At 44.5% G+C, this 17,645-nt stretch overlaps 1 protein-coding gene across 1 annotated transcript in view; it reads right to left on the reverse strand.

Annotated features, from left to right (window-relative positions):
- LOC124040005 (pleckstrin homology domain-containing family A member 1-like) overlaps positions 1 to 17,492 on the reverse strand; it is a 43,698-nt gene extending 26,206 nt beyond the window's left edge. The window contains 1 exon segment of the mRNA XM_046356690.1: positions 17,370 to 17,492. The gene's annotated coding sequence lies outside the window, so the exon portion shown is untranslated.
- Between the last annotated feature and the right edge of the window lie 153 nt (positions 17,493 to 17,645).

Here is a 17,645-nt window from a genome sequence, read left to right on the forward strand (position 1 = left end):
AAGGGCATCGGGGAACGTTGAAGTTGAGCCTGAAGCGTTGGGGGGGAGCGTTTGGTGTTCAGAGGGGCTGCTAGGTAGTGACGTGACCTCTGGCCCAGTGGGAATAACTAACACACAGTGTTAAGGCTGTGGCTCAGGAACAGCACTGCTGGGTGAGTAAACACACGGGGATTAACACACTTAGCCTGGCCAGGTGCCCTGGAGATCCCAACACACACACACACTGCAGGGTGGTATTTCAGGGCGCGTTCTCAGAGCATGTGCAGAACAGCTGGCAGGCATATTCACAGTAATTTTCAACCTCTCCTTGTCCCAGTCTGTGACCACAATCATCCCTGTTCCCAAGAACTCTAAGGCTTCATGCAACAATGACTACCACCTTCTAGTACTCACATATGTAATCATGAAGTGCTTGAGAGGCTGGTTATGACACACATCAATTACATAATCCTAGACACCCTAGACCCACTTCAATTTGCATACCGCCCCAACAGATCCATAGACGACGCAATCTCAATTGCACTCCACACTGCCCGCACCGAACTAGATAGGTATTCCTCTTATGTGAGACAGCTGTTCATTGACTACAGCTCAGCGTTAAACACCACTGTTGTGACCAAGCTTAGGACCCTGGGACTGAACACCTCCCTTTGCAACTGCATCCTGGACTTCCTGACAGGTCGACCCCAGGGTACCCAACATCACCTCCGCCACATCGACCCTCAACACTGAGGCCCCACAGGGGTGTGTTCTTAGTCCTCTCCTGTACTCCCTGTTCACCCATGACTGTGTCATGCAGGTGAAAGAGGACCCAAAAGCGACTTGGCGAAAACAGAGTCTTTAATCCAGTAAAGTAAATACAAACAAAAAACACAACTTTCACTCGAAATGACGAGGACAAACTGGAGACTCGATCTTGAACAGCAGGTGAACAGCAGGTTGCCTCGGGAAGGCACTTGAACCAGACAGACTCAGACACCTGCTCACCACGCAGCATCTGAGGAAAACACGACACGACAGGGCGATACAAAAACACAGCACGGTGAATTCTAGACAAGGAACCGACAGGACAGGAACGGAACACAAAGGAAGAAATAGGGACTCTAATCAGGGGAAAGGATCGGGAACAGGTGTGGGAAGACTAAATGATTGATTAGGGGAATAGGAACAGCTGGGAGCAGGAACGGAACGATAGAGAGAAGAGAGAGCGAGAGAGTGAGAGAGGGAGGGGGAGAGAGAGGGATAGAAAGAGGGAAAGAACCTAATAAGACCAGCAGAGGGAAACGAATAGAATGGGAAGCACAGGGACAAGACAAGATAATAAATGACAAAACATGACAGTACCCCCACTCACCGAGCGCCTCCTGGCGCACTCGAGGAGGAATCCTGGCGGCAACGGAGGAAATCATCAATGAGTGAACGGTCCAGCACGTCCCGAGACGGAACCCAACTCCTCTCCTCAGGACCGTAACCCTCCCAATCCACTAAGTATTGGTGACCCCGTCCCCGAGAACGCATGTCCATGATCTTATGTACCTTGTAAATAGGTGCGCTCTCGACAAGGACGGGAGGGGGAGGGAAGACGAACGGGGGTGCGAAGAAAGGGCTTGACACAGGAGACATGGAAGACAGGATGGACGCGACGAAGATGTCGCGGAAGAAGCAGTCGCACAGCGACAGGATTGACGACCTGGGAGACACGGAACGGACCAATGAACCGCGGAGTCAACTTACGAGAAGCTGTCGTAAGAGGAAGGTTGCGAGTGGAAAGCCACACTCTCTGGCCGCAACAATACCTTGGACTCTTAATCCTGCGTTTATTGGCGGCTCTCACAGTCTGTGCCCTGTAACGGCAAAGTGCAGACCTCACCCTCCTCCAGGTGCGCTCACAACGTTGGACAAACGCTGAGCGGAGGGAACGCTGGACTCGGCAAGCTGGGATGAGAACAGAGGAGGCTGGTAACCCAGACTACTCTGAAACGGAGATAACCCGGTAGCAGACGAAGGAAGCGAATTGTGAGCGTATTCTGCCCAGGGGAGCTGTTCTGCCCAAGACGCAGGGTTTCTGAAAGAAAGGCTGCGTAGTATGCGACCAATCGTCTGATTGGCCCTCTCTGCTTGACCGTTAGACTGGGGATGAAACCCGGAAGAGAGACTGACGGACGCACCAATCAAACGACAGAACTCCCTCCAAAACTGTGACGTGAATTGCGGGCCTCTGTCTGAAACGGCGTCTAACGGGAGGCCATGAATTCTGAATACATTCTCGATAATGATTTGTGCCGTCTCCTTAGCGGAAGGAAGTTTAGCGAGGGGAATGAAATGTGCCGCCTTAGAGAACCTATCGACAACCGTAAGAATCACAGTCTTCCCCGCAGACAAAGGCAGACCGGTAATGAAGTCTAGGGCGATGTGAGACCATGGTCGAGAAGGAATGGGGAGCGGTCTGAGACGACCGGCAGGAGGAGAGTTACCCGACTTAGTCTGTGCGCAGTCCGAACAAGCAGCCACGAAACGGCGCGTGTCACGCTCCTGAGTCGGCCACCAAAAGCGCTGGCGAATAGACGCAAGAGTGCCTCGAACACCGGGATGACCAGCTAACTTGGCAGAGTGAGCCCACTGAAGAACAGCCAGACGAGTGGAAACAGGAACGAAAAGGAGGTTACTAGGACAAGCGCGCGGCGACGCAGTGTGCGTGAGTGCTTGCTTAACCTGTCTTTCAATTCCCCAGACTGTTAACCCGACAACACGCCCATAAGGAAGAATCCCCTCGGGATCAGTAGAAGCCACAGAAGAACTAAACAGACGGGATAAGGCATCAGGCTTGGTGTTCTTGCTACCCGGACGGTAAGAAATCACAAACTCGAAACGAGCGAAAAACAACGCCCAACGAGCTTGACGGGCATTAAGTCGTTTGGCAGAACGGATGTACTCAAGGTTCTTATGGTCTGTCCAAACGACAAAAGGAACGGTCGCCCCCTCCAACCACTGTCGCCATTCGCCTAGGGCTAAGCGGATGGCGAGCAGTTCACGGTTACCCACATCATAGTTGCGCTCAGATGGCGACAGGCGATGAGAAAAATAAGCGCAAGGATGAACCTTATCGTCAGACTGGAAGCGCTGGGATAGAATGGCTCCCACGCCTACCTCTGAAGCGTCAACCTCGACAATGAATTGTCTAGTGACGTCAGGAGTAACGAGGATAGGAGCGGACGTAAAACGTTCTTTTAGAAGATCAAAAGCTCCCTGGGCGGAACCGGACCACTTAAAACACGTCTTGACAGAAGTAAGAGCTGTGAGAGGGGCAGCAACTTGACCGAAATTACGAATGAAACGCCGATAGAAATTAGCGAAACCTAAAAAGCGCTGCAACTCGACACGTGACCTTGGAACGGGCCAATCACTGACAGCTTGGACCTTAGCGGAATCCATCTGAATGCCTTCAGCGGAAATAACGGAACCGAGAAAAGTAACGGAGGAGACATGAAAAGAGCACTTCTCAGACTTTACGTAGAGACAATTCTCTAAAAGGCGCTGTAGAACACGTCGAACGTGCTGAACATGAATCTCGAGTGACGGAGAAAAAATCAGGATATCGTCAAGATAGACAAAAACAAAGATGTTCAGCATGTCTCTCAGAACATCATTAACTAATGCCTGAAAAACAGCTGGCGCATTGGCGAGACCAAACGGCAGAACCCGGTACTCAAAATGCCCTAACGGAGTGTTAAACGCCGTTTTCCACTCGTCCCCCTCTCTGATGCGCACGAGATGGTAAGCGTTACGAAGGTCCAACTTAGTAAAGCACCTGGCTCCCTGCAGAATCTCGAAGGCTGATGACATAAGGGGAAGCGGATAACGATTCTTAACCGTTATGTCATTCAGCCCTCGATAATCCACGCAGGGGCGCAGAGTACCGTCCTTCTTCTTAACAAAAAGAACCCCGCCCCGGCCGGAGAGGAAGAAGGCACTATGGTACCGGCGTCAAGAGACACAGACAAATAATCCTCGAGAGCCTTACGTTCGGGAGCCGACAGAGAGTATAGTCTACCCCGAGGAGGAGTGGTCCCCGGAAGGAGATCAATACTACAATCATACGACCGGTGAGGAGGAAGGGAGTTGGCTCGGGACCGACTGAAGACCGTGCGCAGATCATGATATTCCTCCGGCACTCCTGTCAAATCGCCAGGTTCCTCCTGAGAAGTAGGGACAGAAGAAACGGGAGGGATGGCAGACATTAAACACTTCACATGACAAGAAACGTTCCAGGATAGGATAGAATTACTAGACCAATTAATAGAAGGATTATGACATACTAGCCAGGGATGACCCAAAACAACAGGTGTAAACGGTGAACGAAAAATCAAAAAGAAATAGTCTCACTGTGGTTACCAGATACTGTGAGGGTTAAAGGTAGTGTCTCAAATCTGATACTGGGAAGATGACTACCATCTAAGGCGAACATGGGCGTAGGCTTCTCTAACTCTCTGAAAGGAATGTCATGTTTCCGAACCCATGCTTCGTCCATGAAACAACCCTCAGCCCCAGAGTCTATCAAGGCACTACATGTAGCACCCGAACCGGTCCAGCGTAGATGGACCGACAAAGTAGTACAGGATTTTGATGGAGAGACTTGAGTAGTTGCGCTCACCTGTAGCCCTCCGCTTACAGATGAGCTCTGGCTTTTACTGGACATGAATTAACAAAATGTCCAGCAACTCCGCAATAGAGGCACAGGCGGTTGGTGATCCTCCGTTCCCTCTCCTTAGTCGAGATGCGAATCCCTCCCAGCTGCATGGGCTCAGACCCTGAGCCAGAGGAGGGAGATGGTTGCGATGCGGAGCAGGGAAACACCGTTGATGCGAGCTCTCTTCCACGAGCCCGGTGACGAAGATCTACCCGTCGTTCTATGCGGATGGCGAGAGCAATCAAAGAGTCCACATCTGAAGGAACCTCCCGGGAGAGAATCTCATCCTTAACCACTGCGTGGAGTCCCTCCAGAAAACGAGCGAGCAGCGCCGACTCGTTCCACTCACTAGAGGCAGCAAGAGTGCGAAACTCAATAGAATAATCCGTTATGGACCGTTCACCTTGGCATAAGGAAGCCAGGGCCCTAGAAGCCTCCCTACCAAAAACTGAACGGTCAAAAACCCGAATCATCTCCTCTTTAAAGCTCTGGAACTTGTTAGAGCAATCAGCCCTTGCCTCCCAGATAGCTGTGCCCCATTCTCGAGCCCGGCCAGTAAGGAGTGAAATGACGTAAGCAACCCGAGCTCTCTCTAGAGTATGTGTTGGGTTGGAGAGAGAACACAATCTCACACTGCGTGAGAAAGGAGCGGCACTCAGTGGGCTGCCCGGAGTAGCAAGGTGGGTTATTAACCCTAGGTTCTGGAGGCTCGGCAGGCCAGGAAGTAACAGGTGGCACGAGACGTAGACTCTGGAACTGTCCAGAGAGGTCGGAAACCTGAGCGGCCAGGTTCTCCACGGCATGGCGAGCAGCAGACAATTCCTGCTCGTGTCTGCCGAGCATGGCTCCTTGGATCTCGACGGCAGTGTAACGAGCGTCTGAAGTCGCTGGGTCCATTCCTTGGTCGGTTCCTTCTGTCATGCAGGTGAAAGAGGACCCAAAAGCGACTTGGCGAAAACAGAGTCTTTAATCCAGTAAAGTAAATACAAACAAAAAACACAACTTTCACTCGAAATGACGAGGACAAACTGGAGACTCGATCTTGAACAGCAGGTGAACAGCAGGTTGCCTCGGGAAGGCACTTGAACCAGACAGACTCAGACACCTGCTCACCACGCAGCATCTGAGGAAAACACGACACGACAGGGCGATACAAAAACACAGCACGGTGAATTCTAGACAAGGAACCGACAGGACAGGAACGGAACACAAAGGAAGAAATAGGGACTCTAATCAGGGGAAAGGATCGGGAACAGGTGTGGGAAGACTAAATGATTGATTAGGGGAATAGGAACAGCTGGGAGCAGGAACGGAACGATAGAGAGAAGAGAGAGCGAGAGAGTGAGAGAGGGAGGGGGAGAGAGAGGGATAGAAAGAGGGAAAGAACCTAATAAGACCAGCAGAGGGAAACGAATAGAATGGGAAGCACAGGGACAAGACAAGATAATAAATGACAAAACATGACAGACTGTGTGGCCACACACGCCTCCAACTCCATCATCAAGTTTGCTTGACGACACAACGGTGGTAGGCATCCTCGGTGTGTCCAAATCACTAAGGACTAAAAATGGACCACACACGCGCACAGTCGTGAAGAAGGCGTGACAGTGCCTCTCCCCCATCAGGAGATTGAAAAGGTTCGGCATGGGCCCTTAAATCCTCAAAAGGTTGTACAGTTGTGCCACTGAGACCATTTTGAATGGTTGCATCGCTGCTTGTTATGGCACCAAAAGATTCCAGCCACCCAAGCCATACCGGTGCATCAAGTCTGACACCAGCGGGATCCTGAACAGCTTCTATCCCCAAGCCATAAGACTGATAAATAGCAAACAAAATGGATACACAGACAATCGGAGTTGACTCACGCACACCGACACGCCCACGCCCATAATTTGCTCACATACACATAACATGCACACACATGTGCACATTTATACTGACTCGCCACACACTATATCACTAGCCACTTTAAACAATGCTACCTTATATAATGTTACTTACCCTACATTATTCATCTCATATGCATATGTATATACTGTACTCTACATCATCGACTGCATCCTTATGTAACACATGTATCACTAGCCACTTTAACTATGCCACTTTGTTTACTTTGTCTACACACTCATCTCATATGTATATACTGTACTCGATACCATCTACTGTATGCTGCTCTGTACCATCACTCATTCATATATCCTTATGTACATGTTCCTTATCCCCTTACACTGTGTATAAGACAGTAGTTTTGGAATTGTTAGTTAGATTACTTGTTGGTTATCACTGCATTGTCGGAACTAGAAGCACAAGCATTTCGCTACACTCGCATTAACATCTGCTAACCATGTGTATGTGACAAATAAAATTTGATTTGATTTGATTTGATTTACTCACATACAATCATCATATATACGCTGCTGCTACGTTGCTTATCATATATCCTGATGCCTGGTCACCTTACCCCTTTACATGTCTACCTCGATCACTCCAGCATCCCTGCACATTGTAAATATGGTAGTGAAACCGACCCTGTATATAGTACACTTTCTTACTTCCTCGTGCTCTTCTTATTGTCATACCTTGTGTGTTTTTGTTCTACATTGATATCCATTACTGCATTGTTGGGTTTACATTACTTGTGGCCGTGGCATTAAAACATAAAAACACACACAGGTCTGTACAGCAGCAGTGTCCTACAAACAGGACACTGCTGCTATGCTATAACGAAGGAAATGAGGAACAGAGTCTGCAGTGACGGTACAAACAACGCACGGCTCAGTGCGTGTGTGTGACTGTGTGTGTGTGTGTGTGTGTGTGTGTGCGCGCATTGTGGTGAGGAAGCAGAGGCACGCACAGTAAGATGTAAGCGGAGAGCGCAGTCATTCTCAGCCTCCAGACATTCCCGTGAGGTTAGGGTGTCGAGAAGACAGGTCACCTGAGGTGTTGTGGACAGATATTTGAAACCTTGAAAACATTCCGTGGGGCCTGTCACGCCAACGTGTCCACCACTGCGTCACAATGGGATTCGAGCGGTTAGCGTCCAGTGCTATATGAACAGTGTGATGCGCTAATGCTTCTAATTCGGGAAGACCATTACAGTCAAAATGGATGTTCTTTTCATCCCCGCTATGTAAACAAGGCTGATTTCCGTGACAAATTTTCCACCTGCGACACCGATGCTCCTTGACTGGCTCTCTGGCTATGGGCCTGAATGCTACAGCACATATCCATTAAAAAGCTCTGGTGTTCATGGCTCATTCACTGCATTCCCTGGGCCATACGCTCAGGCTGCTTTTTGAAAACGCCACTCGATTCTGTAGATGGCGCTCTACTTTTGACCAGGGGCTCTGGTCAAAAGTAGAGCACTTTATAGAACAGAGTGCCATTACGAATGTGCCCTCTGCCTGGACGGGTCCCGCACTAAGTTACTGGACTGGCTGCTTTTTTCATTTCCAACTTGTGTACGGTAGGCCTAGTGTAACAAGTTGGATGTGCTTTCAGTCATTCAGCCTAATTAAAGTGCGTTTGGAATGCAACAAAAATATCTGTCTAATGGGGTCACACAAGGAAGATAAACAGTGTTTGCATACCAACCAGAGATAATGAGAGAGGGGGAGGAGAGAGGGAGAAAGAGAGGGGGAGGAGAGAGGGAGAAAGAGAGGGGGTGGAGAGAGAGATCGAGCGAGCGAGCGAACGAGCGAGCAAGAGAAAGATAGATATACCGCTGTTTTTTTGTACACCAGCTTCCAAAGAAGGCGAAACCGTCAAATGAAAACCAACACTGTATGCTACCTGTGTAGCATACATTCCTGAAAACTAACTGTCAAAATATAAGACAATTGAAGACTTCAATTAACTATCTATCTAAACTGAAGACCATAATAAGTGGACAAGCTAAAATCAGGTGTCAGTGCTGCGCTGGAACAAAAGCAAGACCACCTAGCCACCTGGCTGTAGACCTCCTGTGTCCAGAGCGACACACAGAGCAGAGCAGGGGCCCTCCTGGGGCCAAAAGTACCAGGACCTCAGAATAGCTCCCTCCCTCTCCATCTGCTTCTCTTGTCCCTCTGACTATCCCTACTTACACTCGCTCTTTGCAGTTTTCCCTTCTCTTCCCACCCTCTCTTTGTATGTGTACAGCTGTGACTTAGTCCTAGCCTCCCAAATCTCATGGTTGCCTGAACACACACACCCTCCAGGGAATTGGGTTTTTGGTATTATTTTTAGGACCAGAAAACAGAGAGAGAGAGAAAGCAAGAAAAAGAAAAGAGAACCTGAATGTGGCCGAGCTGACGTTCAACCTTTATTTTTATTTTTATAGTCGACCACACATGCAAGCTGCCACACACACACACACATCTTTGACTCGTGTCCTTGTTTCCACTGCGAGTGCACAAGGCCTTGAACTCAACCGCTCTGTAACCAATACCTATCAACACACGCCCTCCTACATTCTGTTACATGCTTACTTTCGCGTATCACTGATAGGGGGACCGTATATGGGACATATGGAACAGCGCAATAAAAAGGTGTGGTTTTGGGTTTTGGGTTATTTAAAAGAGTCATTGTGTGTTTTTTGGGCAAACAAAATGAGCAACATACAGGTATGAAGTAAGAAGAAATTGACTTTGCCAGAAATACACTCTTCACTCCCGTCAGTGTTGAATTGATTGGTGTAATAACATGGTTAGGCCTATTATAGCTAATATTATTATATTAAACATGTGGCGTTTTTCTTCTAGACGATTGGCCTTTATTGGTTTTGGCCACAATCAACCACCTGCTCACACCACTGATTCACATTCGCAATGTGTTATTTCCTTTTAGAAAATATTTGATTTGTGATAACTGATTTTTTATAACACAAAATTTGCACATCCAAAATGATAACAATACAGATGCATACAAACATGCACGACATCAGCCCTGCCCGGACCCACCTGCTCACACCCCCCCATCTCCAGCGCCCGTATCACTTTCCACCACATGGCCTCAAACTGCACCATCAGTTTCTCTCCGTCGCCCACGCACTTTCAGCATTTAGATCATTAAATAATTTGACCTTTCCATTGTGTTAACGCTGGAGGATTGGTTGATTTACCGTTAAAAGTCAAAAATGGATTTGAAGACGATGGTCGAGAAGAGTATCGTCCAACCCATCGGGTATCTCACTGCACCCTCATATGCCAGGTCTTGAAATACGCAGACAGACGGATTGAAAAAGTACATTTACATTGTAATACTTCGATGTGTTATTTCCATTTCCTGTCACTTCACTGAATACAATCGTCTGCTTAGTTGACTGTACAGTATATGAAGACCTACTGCTACATTTGGAACGGTTGAAATTCCTCTGGCGTAGGTGTTCTCAGCCAGTGTGCTATGTAGGCCTATATGAAAAGGATGCAAATGACATGGTTCCATTGCATTCAGCTCCAGACAATGGAAGATATGTTAATATGTTTCAGAATGATATAGGCTGGCTACACACAAACATAGGCACAGGTGGAAAGATCCTCCTTGTCGTGGTTGATTACACACGTTGTATGAATGTGTGTTTGTTTTTCCACTTTCTTCAGGCCTAGCAACTTTAAAATGTCTCCCATTTGTCTTCAGAATGATGAGATGGTCTTTCAAAATGTATGACATCTATTTCCCTATAAAACCCCAAACCATAACAGTGGTGTGACTACTATGTTACAGCATTGCCCACTTGTGCTGGCTCGTATTCAAACAGCTGTCTAGTGGTTGAAGGGCGCAGCCTCAACCTTGTTACAGTGGATTTGTGGGAGTATCGCCTCGGCTGAAGTATGCATCACTATTTCCATCAGACATAGCAGCATAGCACACTTGGTCTGTGTACCAAATGGCAACCTACTCCCTAAATGGGTGATTCTACAGAAGTGCTGCAAATTGCAGTCCCAACTCCAACTCCCAACATTTATTCACATCATGATATGCTATAATTTAATCGAAGGCAAACATATTTTAAAAATTAATTTAGTGTTAAATGTACTGTTTATACAGTAATTTTTTATTGAGGTGGCTGTCCCAAACTCTGACTCCCAAACGTCATGTTTGAAAGTGTAACGGCGTTCTTCGTTTGTGGAAAGAGAGTCGGACCGAAATGCAGCGTAGTGGTTACTCATGTCTTTAATGAAGGAAAAAGCGATACATGAAATAACTATACAAATACGAAAACAACAAACGGAACGTGAAACCTATTACAGCCTATCTGGTGAAACTACACAGAGACAGGAACAATCACCCACAAAATACACAGCGAAACCAGGCTACCTAAATACGGTTCCCAATCAGAGACAACAAGAATCACCTGACTCTGATTGAGAACCGCCTCAGGCAGCCAAGCCTATACAACACCCCTAATCAGCCGTGATCCCAAATACTACAAACCCCAATACGAAAATACAATATAACATAAACCCATGTCACACCCTGGCCTAACCAAATAATATAACGAAAACACAAAATACAATGACCAAGGCGTGACAGAAAGTAAAAGAATTTACTGATTTTCTTTTTTTCAAAATTCAATAGAACATCTTGAGTTGTTCTAATATCACTATCAATGTGTCCCCTATATTAATTTAGCGGGACGCCACTGCTAAATCTTTGCCGCTACTCCAAAATATATGATTAAATAACAATAAGGATGGTAAAACATTTTCAGTGTAAACTTAAAACGACTAAAACCTCTAACATTTTAAATAATGGCATTGATTTTGTTATAATGTTTGATTTACTCAGATCACATAAGAACACGGCATTATCCCTGGCAAAATGTGTAGAATTGCAGGAAATTAGCTTTAAAACTACAAATGTACTCGGGTAAATTTTGGCCCATTCCTCCTGACAGAGCCGGTGTAACTGAGTCAGGTTTGTAGGCCTCCTTGCTCGCTTTTCCAGTTCTGCCAACAAATTTCTATAGAATTGAGGTCAGGGCTTTGTGATGGCCACTCCAATACCTTGACTTTGTTGCCATTTTGCCACAACGTTGGAAGTATGCTTGGGGTCATTGTCCATTTGGAAGACCCATTTGCGACCAAGCTTTAACTTCCTGACTGATGTCTTGAGATGTTGCTTCAATACATCCACGTAATTTTGCTGCCTCATGATTCCATCTATTTTGTGAAGTGCACCAGTCCCTCCTGCAGCAAAGCAATGTGATTTTCTGGATTTTTTCTCTCTCATTTTGTCTGTCATATTTGAAGTGTACTTATGATGAAAATTACAGGCCTCTTTCATCTTTTTAAGTGGGAGAACTTGCACAATTGGTGGCTGACTAAATACTTTTTTGCCCCACTGTATATAGGTCTCATCTTTGTATCTGTGCCATTATGGCGTCTGTGACAGCAAATTGCATGCGCCATGCTCTACCAACTGAGCATACAGAGGACCACCATGTGGGTTGTGGACAAGTGCACACTATAGGAAAAAGTGTAGACTATTGAGATGCATAGCCAGCAGGGGGGCGCAAACTCTCCAAGAGCCCAAATATTGGCCAAAACATAGACATCTATAATGTACTGTACTGTAATGCAGCAGTTCTCACCTGATCGGTCACAACCCACATTTTTGAATGGTTTCTGAGTGGGTAGCGGGTGTCTAAAAAATAAATGTTAATGAACAAAAAACACCCCCGTCTGAACTGAAATTACTAAAACCAGGTAGAAAGTGTTCAGAAATCATAATGAATATACTTTATTTTTTAATAGTTTTTAAATAAGTTCATCCCTGAACAATGCCCCTGCCATTTTTCCTATTTTGTTACATTACAACCTGTAATTTAAATGGATTTTTATTTGGATTTCATGTAATGGACATACACAAAATAGTCCAAATTGGTGAAATGAAAAAGAAATAATGCACATGTATTCACCCCCTTTGCTATGAAGCCCCTAAGTAAGATCTGGTGCAACCAATTACCTTCAGAAGTCACATAATTAGTGAAATAAAGTCCACCTGTGTGCAATCTAAGTGTTACATGATCTTAGTATATATACACCAGTTTTGAAAGGCCCCAGAGTCTGCAACACCACTAGGCATGGGGCACCACCAAGCAAGTGGCACCATGAAGACCAAGGAGCTCTCCAAACAGGTCAGGGACAAAGTTGTGGAGAAGTACAGATCAGGGTTGGGTTATAAAAAACAAAATCGAAACTTTTAACATCCCACAGAGCACCATTAAATCCATTATTTAAAAATGGAAAGAATATGGCAAACCTGCCAAGAGAGGGCTGCCCACCAAAACTCACAGACCAGGCAAGGAGGCAACAAAGAGACCAAAGATAACCCTGAAGGAGCTGCAAAGCTCCACAGCGGGCATTGGAGTGTCTGTCCATAGGACCACTTTAAGCCATACACCCCACAGAGCTGGGCTTTATGGAAGAGCGGCCAGAAAAAAGCCCTTGCTTAAAGAAAAAAATAAACAAACACGTTTGGTGTTTGCCAAAAGGCATGTGGGAGACTACCAAAACATATGGAAGAAGGTACTCAGATTAGACTACAATTGAGCTTTTTGGCCATCAAGGAAAACGCTATGTCTGGTGCAATCCCAACATCACCCCAAGAACACCATCCCCATGGTGGTGGCAGCATCATGCTGTGGGGATGTTTTTCCATCAGCACGGACTGGGAAACTGGTCAGAATTGACAGAATGATGGATAAATACAGGGAAATTATTGAGGGAAACCTGTTTCAGTCTTCCAGAGATTTGAGACTGGGACGGAGGTTCACCTTCCAGCAGGACAATGACCCTAAGCATACTGCTAAAGCAATACTTGAGTGGTTTAAGGGGAAACATTTAAATGTCTTGTAATGGCCTAGTGAAAGCCCAGACCTCAATCCAATTGAGAATCGGTGGTATGACTTAAAGATTGCTGTACACCAGCGGAACCCATCCAACTTGAAAGAGTTGGAGAAGTTTTGCCTTGAAGAATGGGCAAAAATCCCAGTGGCTAGATGTGCCAAGCTTATAGAGACATACCCCAAGAGACTTGCAGCTGTCATTGCTGCAAAAGGTGGCTCTACAAAGTATTCACTTTGGGGGGGGGGGGTGAATGGTTATGCACGCTCACGTTATGTTTTTCTGTCTTATTTCACCCCAAAAAATATTTTGCATCTTCAAAGTGGTAGGCATGTTGTGTAAATCAAATGATTACAACCCCCCCCCCCCCAAATCTATCTTAATTCCAGGTTGTAAGGCAACAAAATAGGAAAAAGGCCAAGGGAATACTTTCGTAAGTCACTGTATTGTACAGGTGTTTCTACCTGAAATATGTTGGAAGACATATGCACTGAAAGTTTGGGGAAAATTTGCTTTTTTTAACCACCAATTTGCACCACTTCTATAGAATGACCCATATACAGATGTAGGATCATACTTTATAGTGCTGAGCGATTAGTGCTTTCTGGAAGTCAGTATGGTTTTGGCTTGATTATTAAAAAAGTATGTTTTTTCCATTTTGGTTGAGATTATTTTGGTTGAATGCTATAACACTGAATAAATAAATGAATAAAAGTCCTATGATGGTAGTGACTGCCCATTACTGCTTATCACTTATTAACCATATTTATTCACATTACAAAAATATTTCAGTTGTGAATATTACAATTGTTTTATTTGATGACTATTATTTCATTAATAATAATAATATATGCCATTTAGCAGACGCTTTTATCCAAAGCGATTTACAGTCATGTGTGCATACATTCTATGTTTGGGTGGTCCCGGGGATCGAACCCACTACCCTGGTGTTACAAGCGCCATGCTCTACCAACTGAGCTACATAGAGCTCTATAGAGCTGCTGTCTAATCCCTAAATCCCTATTTTGTAGTTCTTCAAAGTAAATAAGGCATACGTTTATGACTGCTGAATATCAACTATCGAATCACTTGGCTCATGTACTGTATTTTTAGGTAGAGTTACCTCGAAGCTACAGCTGCTCTCTCTATCCCTCACGATTATGCTTTCTTGGACAGTACAGTGAAGCACAGTACAGTAGAGTGCAGTACACTAGAGTACAGTATAATATACTGAACTCTACTGTACTCTATTGTGCCATACTGTGATGCCAAGGCTTGTGAAATATAGACGTCTATGATTGGTTCAGATTAGAGGTCGACCGATTCATCGGAATGGCCGATTAATTAGGGCCGACTTCGAGTTTTCATAACAATCGGAAATGGTATTGTTGGGCGCCGATTTCCGATTATTTAAAAAATAAAGATAATTTTTTATACCTTTTATTTAACAAGGCAAGTCAGTTAAGAACACATTCTTATTTTCAATGACTGCCTAGGAACTGTGGGTTAACTGCCTTGTTCAGGGGCAGAACGACAGATTTTCACCTTGTCAGCTCAGGGATTCAATCTTGCAACCGCACAGTTAACTAGTCCAACGCGCTAACCATTGCACTCCACGAGTAGCCTGCCTGTTACACAAATGCAGTAGAAGCCAAGGTAAATTGCTAGCTAGCATTAAACTTATCTTATAAAAAACAATCAATCCTAATCACTAGTTATAACTAATATTTTCCAGTTTAGCGGGCAACATTAACCAGGTGAAATTGTGCCATTTCTCTTGCGTTCATTGCACGCAGTGTCAGGGTATATGCAACAGTTTGGGCTGCCTGGCTCATTGCGAACTAATTTGCCAGAACTTTACGTAATTATGACATACATTGAAGGTTGTGCAATGTAACAAGCATATTTAGACTTAGGGATGCCACCCGTTAGATAAGTAATGAAAAAGTAATAAACGTTTTGTTTTCGAAATGATCGTTTCCGGATTTGATCATATTAATGACCAAAGGCTCGTATTTCTGTGTGTTATTATTATGTTATAATTAAGTCTGATTTGATAGAGCAGTCTGACTAATCATTCATTCAAACAGCACTTTTGTGCGTTTTGCCAGCAGCTCTTCGCAAGCACAGCGCTGTTTATGACTTCAAGTCTATCAGCCTAATGGCTGGTGTAACCAATGTGAAATGGCTAGCTAGTTAGCTGGGTGTGCGCTAATACTGTTTCAAACGTCACTCGCTCTGAGACTTGGAGTAGTTATTCCCCTTGCTCTGCAAGGGCCACGGCTTTTGTGGAGCGATGGGTAACGATGCTTCGAGTGTGGCTGTTGCCGATGTGTTCCTGGTTCGAGCCCAGGTAGGGGCGAGGAGTGGGACAGAAGCTATACTGTTACATTGGCAATACTATAGTGCCTATAAGAACATCCAATAGTCAAAGGTATATGAAATACAAATGGTATAGAGAGAAATAGTGCTATAAATACTATATTAACTACAACCTTACCTTGGAATATTGAAGTTTCATGTTAAAAGGAACCACCAACTTTCATATGTTCTCATGTTCTGAGCAAGGATCTTAAACGTTAGGTTTTTTACATGGCAAACACTTTGTTTTTGCATTATTTAAACCAAATTGAACATGTTTCATTGTTTCATTATTTATTTGAAGCTAAATTGATTTTATTGATGTTTTATATTAAGTTAAAATACGTGTTTATTCAGTATTGTTGTAATTGTCATTATTACAAATAAAATAAAAAAATAAAATAAAATAAATCGACCGATTAATCGGTATTGGCTTTTTTTTGGGGTCCTCCAATAATCTGTATCGAAAAATCATAATCGGTCGACCTCTAGTTCAGATTTGGTCTTTTACTGAGCAACCAAAATGTAGTCTTGTTTGGGGGCGGAGCTCATTAGAATAATAGCCAATGTGTAGAATAATACCCATATATGCAAAGGATGATATTGCATATTTCTACCTTTGTGTACCTATTCATCACAGTGTAGAGAATGACGTTCATATCCATAATTAATCATTTGTTATGTACAGAAAGGGGGACCTATGATTTAATTCTGTTACTGGGTGTAAATCCACTTCACTGACAGTGTAGTTCAATAATCAAAATAGATTTTCTGAAAGTCAAGGTGTCATGTCATAGCTGACACCGCATTCTTTCTGCAGACATCTTTGAATCTTAATTCTGAGCAGATAATGAACCGTTTTTGGAAAACGTGAGGTAGATTTTTTAAAACCGTAATACTGTTCCCAAACGTTGCATCTGCATAGTTCTCCAAGTAAATTTGTTTTTGTGAAAATGTATGTGTAAATTGCTCCAACGTAGTCCTTGTGCATAGAGTTGTATGATTTGTTAAACTTTGAAATCAATGGTTTTTGTTTGGCATAAAGTGAAAAATCGGAGTCTCTCAGCCTAATTCCGTTCACGTGGAATTGCCCATTGTAGATAAAGTTTAGCGGGTTGTTTTTGAATTTGATAGATTTATAGGCTACTGTTACGTAGCAGTTTGTATTAACAACAATAACAGACAGTAGAGACACATTGAGGACAGTTCCACACAACCAAAATACTTCCCCGATATGACGAGAAACACATAGGCCTAAATATCATGTGCGACAGTAACATTGCATAAAGTTACTTTGATTCTAAAAATGTACTGATACACAGTATCAAAAGTGTAACATCGAATATAGTCGGCTACTGTAAAATGGTCTATGTAGGCTATATTTACATTCAGGGTGCGTGCAATGTCCATCGAGCTCTACGTGTTCATGCGAAGCTACGTTGTGTCCTAACATCGAATGCTATCACAATAAAGAACCGTTCGGGTATACTTACATATTTCTGTTATTTCGGGAATGCTATTGGCAGCTTGAGAGATCTTTTTGGATGAACCGAAAGGAGTTTCAGCACATCTCTCCACCACGTATATTTCATCTATGTGAAGCTAGCCACAATAAGGATAAGCCACAATAGAGGAATTTGCGGTTCGCCTTCAAAATAAAATCCCCACCCCCCCATTGAAAGTGATTCAAACGGATGCAAATAGTAGAATCATGCCATATTTACAATAATCATGCTAAACAAGGTCTGAATGTTGTTATATATGCAACA

Source organism: Oncorhynchus gorbuscha, linkage group LG07 (genome assembly GCF_021184085.1).
Source record: "Oncorhynchus gorbuscha isolate QuinsamMale2020 ecotype Even-year linkage group LG07, OgorEven_v1.0, whole genome shotgun sequence".
In the NCBI taxonomy this organism is placed as follows: Eukaryota; Metazoa; Chordata; class Actinopteri; order Salmoniformes; family Salmonidae; genus Oncorhynchus; species Oncorhynchus gorbuscha.